The 10,836-nt window shown below is 41.2% G+C and overlaps 1 long non-coding RNA gene across 3 annotated transcripts in view; it reads right to left on the reverse strand.

The window, feature by feature from the left end:
• The window catches only part of LOC115088796, a 73,189-nt gene extending 70,386 nt beyond the window's left edge, over window positions 1-2,803 (reverse strand). For 2 of the 3 annotated variants that reach the window (XR_003855888.1, XR_003855887.1), the window contains exons 1-2: window positions 2,638-2,803; window positions 1,660-1,743 (exon numbers count right to left, since the gene is read on the reverse strand). This is a non-coding gene — a long non-coding RNA (uncharacterized LOC115088796). The remainder of the gene's footprint in view (window positions 1-1,659; window positions 1,744-2,637) is intronic. The other variant, XR_003855889.1, reaches the window with a different exon arrangement.
• Between the last annotated feature and the right edge of the window lie 8,033 nt (window positions 2,804-10,836).

Here is a 10,836-nt window from a genome sequence, read left to right on the forward strand (position 1 = left end):
AATAAAAGTTATTACAGTTCTGATAATACCATTTATACCTCAAGAGACCCGATAACTGGCAGGTAGATTGGATTAAGTCCTTGAGCAGTCCAGCAGCCCCAGGGTGCAGATTTTATCATATGGGAGGAGGCGAGAACTCCAGGGACCAAGATGCAGGGGGTTAGCCTCTTCCACACCTGCTACTCTCCATAGGTACAGTATGGATGGAAGTAAATGTCAAATAACCAAATAACTCTCATAGGGTGTTTCAACTTCAACTTTACTACTATAGACCTTCAGTAGTAATCATTTTGCACCATATATGCTCATGCTCATTGATACATCCAATTCTTATTCTCTTGTCCCAAATATTTTCCACATCTGCAAATGGCCCATTAGTATGTGGGTTCTAATAGGGCATGGAAAAGTAATTATCCCAAAATGGGCCTGGGGTATCCTAATGCTGCCAGATATCCCTTCCCACAGATACTAGATATCCAAGGATTCTCCAGCACATCACAGCTCCCAAACTTCTTCTCTTGTCCAAGGATGAAGACTGTAGTGGGGTCTCCAGAGGAAAATACCCTTAGTCTTAATTTTCCTCTCCGGTTGGCAAGAAAGAAGCTTCTCAAGAGAAACATTGCTAATGTTTCACTCAGTGGGAACAAATTCCTTCCTTTTTCTGCCTCTAGGCAGTGAAGGGTGATGGCAAAAACTTCCTCCAAAACCTAGGGGCAAAAACTTCACAAAAATACAAATCTTGGGGTTCCCCTTCCGGAAGTCACCACTGTCCATCCACTGGTGCGAGATAAGGTCAGCAGGCCATTTCTACCCTTCTCTTTCCTAAGGCAGGGAATTTCCCTCCCTGAATCCAGATGAGGTATTCCAAGAAAACTCCCAAAAATGAATTCCAAAAATGCATTAAGGCAAAACCTGAGATAACCCCTCCAGACTGGTTGTGCACTAGAAAGGTAAATGTCTACTTCCTATTCTGTGTAAGAGGGAGGTAAGGCTTAACACATAAAAAAAAAACCTCCTCCAAACTCCAACTGCCATAGAGATCTCTGAACCTGCTTGCACTGACAGGCAGGAGCCTACCACTGCAGCCACCACAGAGGGGTGCTGTAACATACTGGTATGCTCCTCCCCTACTCTCTCTAATCAGGTTGTTGACTAGGGCCATCTACTGGAAATCTCTATGGGTCACCAATATTTAGAAAATCACAATGTTTTAGCGTTTAGTTTGGTGGATTGAAATTATCCCAGTATTCCTTAGTTCACAATTTTATAATCTCTTCCTTTAAGAGCATTACCAGTAATAATAACATCACCACCAGCATATGTTCTCAGGAGCTGAGAGGTATGCTTTACAGTGACTCTGAAATGCACAGATATCCACTTCTCTGTAATTGCAAGCATTCTGGATACATCCACTTGTGTTTTATTTAAAAATATGCCTAATATATATAACAAAGGGGTTAAAATGAGATATCCATGCAGAGACGACCTTGCGTTTCTCATACACACACACACACTCACACACACGCACACATGCATACAAAAATAGAAATAGTCATAGCCAAGGAGTAGAGATGTGCAACCTTTAAAAAAAGTCTGATGTTTCAGCAAACCTGCAAAAGGTTTGTAGATTTGAGAATGAGTTTGATCTTTTTTTTTTACCTGATGTGAACCCCTGGAATGGTAAACCTTCACTGGGGATCAAGAGATCTGCAGTAGGCAGATTCAGTGCAAATTTCCATGAATCTGTGGATAAATGTTCATTGAATTTGGTCAGATTTTCTACAGTTTTACTGAGGAAATTTGTTAAATCTGAGGAGAAATATAAATATTACAGCTAACTCAAAAGGCTGAAATTAACCTACACTGAGTATCACAAGAAATTTTTCTCATCTCTGATAAAGGGTTAAAAATAAAAATGTCAAAAATAAAGGTCTCAGCACATTTTGGCAGGGGGAGGCAATGTTGTGATTATGTAGATCAGTGAAACAAACTTCATGCATATTTACTTGTATTTTTTTAGACAATAGAATGTGAAAAATTACATGGGTGTGAAGATTTCTACAAAGCACAGTCGCAAGCACTGTGATCAAGGAAACAATCTCTTTCCTTTTTCTACCACTTCCTCTTCCCTACCCATCTTGTTTTTCTCAATCTCTCCTCTGATTCTCTTCCTGATAAATCTTTTACTGTCCTCATCCTCTCCTGCTCTTCTGTCTCATGTATATTCCTAATTCAGTTCTCCTCTTTTCACTGTCTTCTTCCTTCAGTATTCCACTTCCCTTTCCACAACTCTGGTTTTCTCTCTCAATCTCCAAACAGGGCTACTGGGATAATGATTCACTTCGATTCTGAATCTGATTTTGTTCTCTGCTCTCTCTCTCCCCTCCAGAATACAGAGGTCTGGATTTTCCATCCCTCATACTACCTCTGCTGCCAGTTTCTTACAGGGTGGGGGCAGAGGTTTCCAATTCTATTTTCTTTAGATAAAATGAATACATTGATTTATTTATATTGTTAAAGTATTTCTAATCCACCTTTTATAATTCTAGACAGGTTAGACTAGGAGCATACATAATCAGATGCAAACAGAAAACAACATTACATATCAGCCATTACATTATCATAGAAATAACTAACCTGTTAAATAATCAGCTGTGGCACCCGATAAAACTTATAACAGATTAACAGCTGGCAAAAGCACGGCTGCTAGAATCTGTTCAGCACTAAATGCCTCCTCAAAAAGGAATCCCTCTAATTTGTTTTATGAATAATTGTATACAAGTCTCGGATCTGAATCCCTCAGGCAGTGAGTTCCATAGTGAAGGCTCAGCTACCACAAAAACGTGCTCTCTGGCCTCACACAATCTTAAATATTGATAAGATAGAACCTCTAAAACATTCTGCTCATGTGACTGGAGCTGGCAGCAAAGAACATACAGGTTCAGTGCTGAAGTAATACAGAATGGCAGCTCACTAAGCAATACAGGGCAGATGGAATTCAGATCTGATACAGACAATATCAGATTTGAATTCTATCTGCACTTATCCATATTTATGCATTACATTGGAAAACTAGTAGCCCTAATTATAAAACAGTCCACTAACTGTGCAGTACCCTTGATTCAAATATGCCTGGATGTTTCCAAACAACAAGTGGTGATATTGAAGATGGGACTTATAGCTGTTTGTTCCTATGAACGTTTATTATTGCTTCTATGTTATCTGATTTTCTTTATCCATCTTTCTAACATATATTTCCTATTAAATGTAAATATCAACTCTTTCCCCTCCTTTATGATATTAATTACAGGTATGCATTGATAAAACCTTAGTTTTGTTTTGATTATTCCACTTTTATATTTTGTGATTTTTTAAAACTTTTTTTTGTTTAATGAGCACTAGTTTAAGTGCACACTATTTTGATTTAGTGTGCACACTGTACACTATTTGAGTTATAATAGTGCGCACTAGCTCAAACAATGTGCACTAAATCAAATCAGTGCACACTATATGAAAAATTTAAAAATACAAATGAATAAGTTATCATTTCAGTTTAGAAATGTAATGAAATAGGCAATGTCATTGACACTCCTAATATTGGCCATAGACTTTACATGTATATAGAGACCAAATAGGTCTCAATTATATATCTCTAGCTCAAGCCCTGAGTTAGGACACAGGAAGGAAGAGGGCCAGAACATACTTGACTAGCACTTCCACTGGATTGGTCAGCCAGTGGAGGTGCAGAGTGGGAAATCAGTGTGGGCACTTTGAATTAGTTTTGAAGAAGGAGAAAGGTACATTTTAGAATTTCCCAGTCTCCAGCATTAGGCTCCACAGCCTAACAATTGGAAGAGGGGAAGAAGCATATTCCTGTAAAGTACCCAGCCAGTCTCAGTGATGATATAGAGAGTTTGTTCTGGTGGAGAATCTCTGTTCCTACCTTTGGAAAGATTATTCCCCTTACCCGGAAGAGGTCAGAGAAAGAGCTGTTGTCCCCTGCCTGTTATACAAGGAGGGACATCAGTGTCTTGGATCCACAGAGGTCTGTTGTTTTAGAGAAGATTTTGTCCCTTTTGTTTGGGAAGAATTTTGACATGCCAATCCTTCCTGAGATAAGATGCTGAAGAGGACATTGTTAGTTGTTGTTTGGGACTCTTTACTGGAGTAATGACATCAGAGGAGAGATAGGAGACCTAGTACCCCTACTAGAAATCTGTCTTCCATCACGTATCACAATGATAGGGAGGATCAACTTGGAGGGGGTGTGGCACTTTATTTCCGGGAGGGCATAGAGTCCAACAGGATAAAGATGATACAAAAGACTAAATGCACAGTAGAATCTATATGGGTAGAAATCCCATGTGTGTTGGGTAAGAGTATAGATGAAAGGAGTATGCTACATCCACCTGGCCAAAATGATGAGACAGATGATGAAATTCAAAGAGAAATCAGGGAATCTAACCAATAATGGAAGATTTCAATTACCCCAGTATTGACTAGGTAAATGTAACATCAGCAGAAAATTTAACTAGTTAAGGATTATGTTCAGCACCCTATTAAATCTAAATTGTAAATGTTGCTATTTACGATAAAATTTTTATTTTTATTAAATTATAAAATATATTTTTAACGAAAATTTTATGTAAACAATTTTTATCAGGAAGGAATAGACCTCAGCGCCGGCCCAGTGATTCTGTTAATTAACAGAAATACATCCTTATAAGCCGTGTTGGTACAATCACAGGTCTATCAACCTATCCTGTTTTTAAATTTATTCTTAAAATTATTGCTCAATGGTAAATCATTTTACGTTGGAGATTTCAATGCTATGAATTTTATCAATTGCCGAACAATCTTGGTTTGATCATACAATATATTTCAACAAAGAGTCCAAGATTCTTAATTGCACTGATGTGAAAAAACTAGAAAATATGCCAAAGCTATATTATTATTGGTTTAACACATAATTCAAAATTCTTAATATCACTAATGTGAAAAAAACTGAAAATATATAGCAAGGCTGTATTATTTAGGTTAAACATGCATCTAAACCTCCATTTTGACTTTTCCGTTGCAATAACTTGAAGGCTTTCTGGTAAGAGATGAAAAACACCATTACTGGTTCTCAAGTATGTTGACTTGAACTCTATATCACAAGCACTTCTGGTAAACAACAGTTCAATTGTGTAAAACACTTCTGGTAAGCAACAGTTCAATTGTGTAGATTTGAACACAGAGCCTGGCTGGCTTTCGGTAACATAACTTCCATAAACTGCAATAGTTTTATAGTGGTGCCACCCGACAGGAATTACAACAGAGAACCTGTTTATACGATGGCAAACAACCTTTCTTGTCCCGACAATAACTTATCTTGAAATCTTGTAGCCCAGATATCTTATGGCTATGCGGTCCGCTTCACGTCCTTAACAGAAGCTGCCGCAGTTGCTTCAATTTCTTTACAGAAGCCGCCGACGTTGGCAACGTTTCGGAACCTGCATCAGGGCGAGCTTGATATCGGACAAAATCATCTCTATGGTCGGCAGACAGACGCCGCGGCAGCCAGTAGTCCGAGGTGAGCGGTAGGAGCCGCAAGAATAGTAAGGTAGGTGAGGCGAAGCCGTCGCAGACCGACGGTCGCAACATTAATCAAGTTGACTTAGGGAATAGCTACTGCTATTACTGGCATCTGTAGCATGGGATCTATTTAATGTTTTGGGTACTTGCCAGGTACTTGTGGCCTGGATTGGCCACTGTTGGAAACAGGATGGTGGGCTTGATGAACCGAGTATGGTAACTTCTTATGTTCACTTAGAAACATAGAAACATAGATACATAGAAATGACAGCATAAAAGGACCAAATGGTCCATCCAATCTGCCCTGCAAACTTATGCTAGTATCTGCTGCACCGTGCATGTTACCCACATCTTACCAGTTTCTCAGACTTTAAACGTCAGGGCTCTGATTCTAGTTCACCATTACCCCTTGCCATTGAAGCAAAGAGCAGTGTTGGATTTGTATCAAAGTATCAGACTTATTGCTTCAGGGTAGTAACTTATTGCTTCAGGGTAGTAACTGCTGCATCAGCAAGTTACCCCCATGCTTATTTGTTTCCCCAGACCATAAATGTCGGGGCCCTCGTGAATTGCTGTTCAAATCCAATTCCCCTTTTTCTCCTGCTGTTGAGACAGAGAACCCTCAGGGAGCTGAACCAACAGTATGAAGGCTTATTGGTTAAGTGTAGTAACCACTGCACGAGCAAGTTACCCCCATGCATTCTTTTCTTCATTTCCATCTTCTAGCCTTTAGAGATCCACAGTGTTTATCCCATGCCCCTTTGAATTCTTTCACATTTTTGTCTTCACCACCTCCTCTGAAAGGGCATACCAGGCATCCACCACCCTCTCCATGAAGAAATATTTCCTGACGTTGGTTTTGAGTCATCCTCCCTGGAATTTCAATTTGAGACCCCTAGTTTTACTGATTTCTTTCCAATGGAAAAGGTTTGTCAAATGTACCCATTTCCTTCCGCTCACAATACAAAACCCTCACCATCCTTCACAATTCTCTACACAAACATAATCATACCTGGCTCGACGAAATGCCTCGTTACCGTTCATCCGACCGACCCACAAGAACAACCCATGCAGGTACCCTACACACCCCGTCCCTAAAGGCAGCACATTCTACTCACACCAGAGAGAGAGCCTTCTCAGTCGCTGCCCCCACCCTCTGGAACTCCCTCCCCACCCTCCTACGCCAAGAGACATCCCTGCAAACTTTCAAGAAAGGAGTCAAAACATGGCTTTTCCGACAGGCCTATCCCGACACAAACCAAATCTAATCTCTCCCCAGCCCCCTCTGTCTGAATTTCCCCCACCCCTTCCTATGTTTCCCCCGCTTCCCCCCGCACCACCCATGGATCCCCTAGAAGAAACAACATTCCCCTACGGCTTAATTTATTTTTTGATCATGATTGGTTAATGTGTCCTTATTGTAAGGAATAGTATTTTGTTCCAAGGTTACATCGTTATGGTTTTACTTTTGTTTTATTCTTTGTACATTGTTTTTGTTTTATTGTTTTATTGTATCACCCACCTGAGTTCTTTGTAAACCGGCATGATGTGCTGCACGAATGTCGGTAAATAAAAGTTAATAAATAAAATAAATAAATAAATAAATGTACATCATTAAAACCGTTCAGGTATCGGAAGGTCTGTATCCTATCTCCCCTGCAGCTCTTCTCTTCCAGGATATAAATATTCAGATCCTTCAGCCACTTCTCATAGGTCTTTTTACACAGACCCCACACCATTTTGGTCGCTCTTCTCTAGACCACCTCTGTTGCGACCGCAGGTCTACGATGGCTTTGCCCCACCTACTTTACTCTTCTTGCGGCTCACCTCGGACTACTGGCTGCCATGGTGTCTGTCTGCCGATCTCTCCGGTGTCCCCAGACCAGCTTTGGTGCTGCTTCCCGCCATGCTCCTCCAAGGTACCATAGGGCGCGCGCATGCCACCCTCATCTTTATTTCCTCGTTGGCGCGAACCTCAGGGGCATCCCCCTGAGGTGATATCACGCTGCCCAGATATTTAAGCCTACAACTTTTGCTAGCTAATCGAGTTAGCAACCAGAATTCTACGGATGGGATTCACTCTCCGTACCGAAGCTACTCTGCCAATCCAGCATTTATCTGGAACTATTATCACTAACGGGGTACCCGCTCCTTGGGGGCCTCTTCTGCTTCTTTCAGGTGCTATCAGGAAACCGGTACTCGGTCCTCAAGGGCCCATGTTCCCTGAGTCGCTGCTTGCATCTACAACCCTTTCTACTTGGAAGACTTCACTAACAGTTTCCATCTGTGAGTACAACTACCATCTATTCCACAGTACTGCTTCCCTGGAACCAGGTACTCGCTCCTCGAGGGCCTGCCCTCTGTTCCAGTGCCAGTCTTCTCGACTAGTGGAATCGCTGTGCGAGTACAATACCACTGAGTCTCCCTGCTCTAAGGGGTCAGGTACTCGCTCCTCGAGGGCCTGTTCTCCCTATCTCGTAGCTTCTCCTATTCTACCTGGGACTCTGTATGTTTCTCACTGTGTACTCATAACTCTCAGTCTCTTTCCACTACAGCACAGCCAAGCAGAGGATTCGCTGTTCCAGCGTCCTGTGGGATACTCGCCCAGCCGGGCTCAACATCTACTACTCACTACTGCCACCTCTGGTGGTTTTCAAAACTGTTTAAATAAAGATTCAATCTGTGTTTGAGTGTCCAGAGTCTAGCCTGACACCATGGTCCTTTATGGGACTGCCCCCGTGGGTGTGGTCAGCTGCCACAGTGTCCAAGGATCCACCCAAACATCAATAACCAGAACAGACTCCAGAACTGAACACAGTACTGCAAGTGAGGTCTCACTAAGGACCTGAATAAGGGCATTATCACTTCCTTTTTCTTAATGATTATTCCTCTCTCCATGCAGCCCAGCATTTTTCTGCCTTTAGCTATCACCTTGTCACATTGCTTCATCTTCTTCAGATTGCTAGACTCTATCACCCCAAGGTCCCTCTCTTGCTCTGTGCATCCCTTATCACATTTAGCTCTTTTGGATTATCACACCCCAGATGCATAACTCTGCATTTCTTGGCACTGAATAACAGCTGCCAAATGTTTGACCACTCTTCCAGCTTTCTTAAATCTTTTTTCATTCTCTCTACTCCTTCAGGCATGTCCATTCTATTGTATATCTTAGTAATAGTATCATCTACAAATAGACAAATTTTACTTTCTATCCCTTTTGCAATGTCACTCACAAAGATATTGAACAGAACCGGTCCCAAAACTGAACATTGTGGTATTTCTCTTAACATGGTTTTCTATTCAGAGTAGGTTCCATTCACCATTATACTCTGTCTCCTATCAGTCAATCAGTTTGTAATCCACATCACCACCTTGGCACTTACTCACAAGCTTCTCATTTTATTTACAAGCCTCCTATGCAGGACCCTATCAAAAGAGTTACTGAAATCCAAGTAGATCACATTGAGCGGTCTTCCTAGATCCAATTCTCTAGTCATCCAATCATAAAAATCACTCAGATTTGTCTGACAGATTTGTCATGGTGAATCCATGCTGCCTTGGATCCAGAAACCCACTGGATTGTAGATAGTTCACTATCCTTTCCTTTAGTAGAGTCTCCTTTAATTTTCCCAGAACCGAAGTGAGAGTAACCAGCCTGTATTTTCCGGCCTCCTCTCTGTTACCACTCTTGTGAAGCAGGACCATCACTACTCTTCTCCAATCCCACAGTACAGTACAGTTTCCAGGGGTCTATTTTCCTTCAGCGGACCGGCCAGCGCACATCTCTGAGCTCCCTCAGTATCCTGGTGTGTATCTCAACAGGCCTCATGGCCTTGTCCACTTTCAGTTTGCTTAGCTCCTCCCATACATTCTGTTCTGTAAACGGAGTTTTATCTACTCCATCCCCACCCACTTGGAAGAAAGGAATTTCCTATTGCCTGACATCCTAAAGGGAGAAACAAAACTGAATTTTTTTTTCACACTTTGATTTGGAAGATTAAGTACGAACATTCCTGTGATTAGTTTGAAGATTTGTTACAGTAAAATCTTTTTTTGAAACACCCCACTCAAGTGTTCTGTGAGTCCTTGATACTGGTGCTGAGATTATGGAAGAGATCACCAAACTGTGAGTAAACCCATGGGAGAGGGAGAGAGAGAGACAGCAAGAAAAACATTCCCACTCTATGCTTTGGGCCCTGGAGGTTCAGCAATCCCCCCCCCCCCCCCCACACACACACACATACACATACACACACACTGAAAGAATCCATGCCCCATGGTTGAAAGGACTGGTGACAGTGAATTGGGACTTAGCCCCAAGACAAAGTGTGTCCCCTGCACAACTTCAGGCAATTATACCCGAAGTGGGCACTACATACAGATCAAGACAAATAACAGTCAAACAATTGTGGAAGCCTGTCTTCTTTTCCTTTGGCTTAGAACTACCCACTGTGCTTTCCCTTTAATCTTGTAGTTCACAGTGTCATCAGAAATACGCAGAAGATAGAACTCACCCCTCCTTGTGTTCCAAGCAAAAGGTTCAACCAAAGGACAGAAAGTGAATGATTAATACTGTTTGCAAGCACTGTAAAAGTCTTGCCCTTTCAACTGCAAAATGTATTCCTCATCAAAGTAATTCAATCCATACAAAACTCCATAAAATCAGAAATCTCTTTTTATGGCATAGAATTTACCTATACAATATCAAGATGATAAATAACAGTGCATTTAAGTGATGAAAATTGTTTAATGCATTTAAGCTGCATCCTTGTATCCATTTCATGCATAATCCATGAAACACTTCCACCTTTAACAGCAGCATACATATTTGAAATTTTATATGTGCTGCATTGAATCTGACATGATATACTACAATATAGACATATACAGTATGCTTTACTTACAGGAAAAATCTGCAGAAATAATATATAGTACATCATGCTTTATGTGTGAAAAACAACAAAAAATGTATACATTTCAACAGAAAAGCAATGCTGATATAATAGGCTTTATTGCACAAAAATATGCTTTTGGCAAGCTAGTAATATATCTAAATTAAGTTGCAATTACATAAAAAAACAAATGATTTATGAGCTGTATATTTTAAGGATTGACATAGCCATGTTACGCCCGCCATCCGTGGCAGACCCATGGCACGGCCCTCTCACCTCTCTGTAGTAACTCCAGCTCCTGGTTCCTCGTCTCTGGCGGCGGTGGGCCGCCAACTCCATCCCCAGTCCACCCACCCCATCCATTGCT

This window comes from Rhinatrema bivittatum, chromosome 3 (genome assembly GCF_901001135.1).
Source record: "Rhinatrema bivittatum chromosome 3, aRhiBiv1.1, whole genome shotgun sequence".
Lineage (NCBI taxonomy): Eukaryota > Metazoa > Chordata > Amphibia > Gymnophiona > Rhinatrematidae > Rhinatrema > Rhinatrema bivittatum.